This window comes from Pseudophryne corroboree, chromosome 11 (genome assembly GCF_028390025.1).
Source record: "Pseudophryne corroboree isolate aPseCor3 chromosome 11, aPseCor3.hap2, whole genome shotgun sequence".
NCBI classification, from domain to species: Eukaryota; Metazoa; Chordata; class Amphibia; order Anura; family Myobatrachidae; genus Pseudophryne; species Pseudophryne corroboree.
In genome coordinates, this window is record NC_086454.1 from 282886088 (window position 1) to 282887567 (window position 1480).

A 1480-nucleotide genomic window follows, 5' to 3' on the forward strand; every position below is an offset into this window, starting at 1 on the left:
ATTACAACAATTCTGCATTGAAAAAGTTGGTTGGGTGCCGCACAGGACTAAAATATTCTTTTGACAGGGGCTCTTAATGAAATTTGTCCCTTGTGACCAACAGTACATTTACATCAAAGATGCCTGTGAATGGTATTCAAGGAATTTGTTGTGGTTGGTGGTGCACCCAGAGTCAATGATACTGTATTGTTTATAGAGAAAAAGAGAGACTCTGTGTTGGGGCACGCTTAATAAAACTTAACTTTTAATTTGGAATATGATAAAATATAGTACCTTGACAAACACACACATATATATCTATACACCTATAGTCCTAAAAGAGAAGGACAAAATTTAAGGGAGATTCTGAATCTCTCTCTACTATTCTCATGAAAATCTAAAATTTGATTTTAATAAAGTAATGGATGAGATGATAGTGACACCTAAGATGAAAATATCGAAATTGATTTCAAACTAAGAAGAAAAAAACAAAGTTTCTGATAGGAATCACAATGGCATAGGATGTGACCACAGTTTGTAGTAAATTTTTAGATATAGGTATATTAACCAATGCCAAATGTGATAAATTTATCCTGGTATCCTAATAGAGGTAAATTGCCAATTCTAGCTTTCACGTCAGTAATAAGCGTATAAGGTAATATATGTAAATTCAGATAATGATATATTTAACAAGTCTGTAATCAGACACTTAAGAGAGGGAAAAAAAGGGGTGAAATTCAGTAGGGTCAAAGGTTGCTCCAACACTTCTGCTTTTCACACTTGGATACAGGTATCAATTACTGCACCCGATATTCCCTAGTAGTCTCCCACCTAGGTACTATTCAGGCTCCTCACTGCTTAGCTTCCAAGATCAGGCGAGATTGGGCGTAGCCAGAGAGATATGGCAGTAATATTACCTAGATTGTTAATGAGAGAGTGTATGGTTATTGGCACATACCAAGAGAGCACTTCTATTTTAATGAGTGCTGAATGAGTGAGGTATAGGAAACATTTAAGCACAAGGCCCGCCTCCTGTTGTTCGCCGCACTATATATGAATAGTGGACGAAGGGGCGGGTTGCCTGTGCTTATAGGAAAAAAAGTGAGAGGGATGAAATTACACAGGTATCTTAAAGTTTTCTTTGATATTCAAAGATTCAAAGTAGGGATCATAAGATCATATGTTATCCTAGGTGATAATTTGTATCTCTTGGAGTACCTGAGGTAAGTTTTGAAAATATATGAGGAGAACTGAATTACCAATATTGTAATATATTACTTGTTTATCACACTGATCGTCATTTAGTAAAAGAGAATGAAAAAGTTGACAAGAAAGAATAATTAAGCAATTTTACCTGTTGGTAGATCAAAGATTAAATATCAAGTCTCATATTTTCAAAATTTAACATAAATGATACGATACCAGGTAAGGTGGTGGGCTGAACCGTGCACTGTTCAGCACCACTTAACACAGACGGCCGTTTCACCTGAGGTGGCTTGTT

The 1480-nt window shown here is 35.8% G+C and overlaps 1 pseudogene; it reads right to left on the minus strand.

Moving 5' to 3' along the window:
* Nucleotides 1-773: 773 nt before the first annotated feature.
* LOC134971163 (5S ribosomal RNA) lies at nt 774-892 on the minus strand (annotated as a pseudogene).
* Between the last annotated feature and the right edge of the window lie 588 nt (nt 893-1480).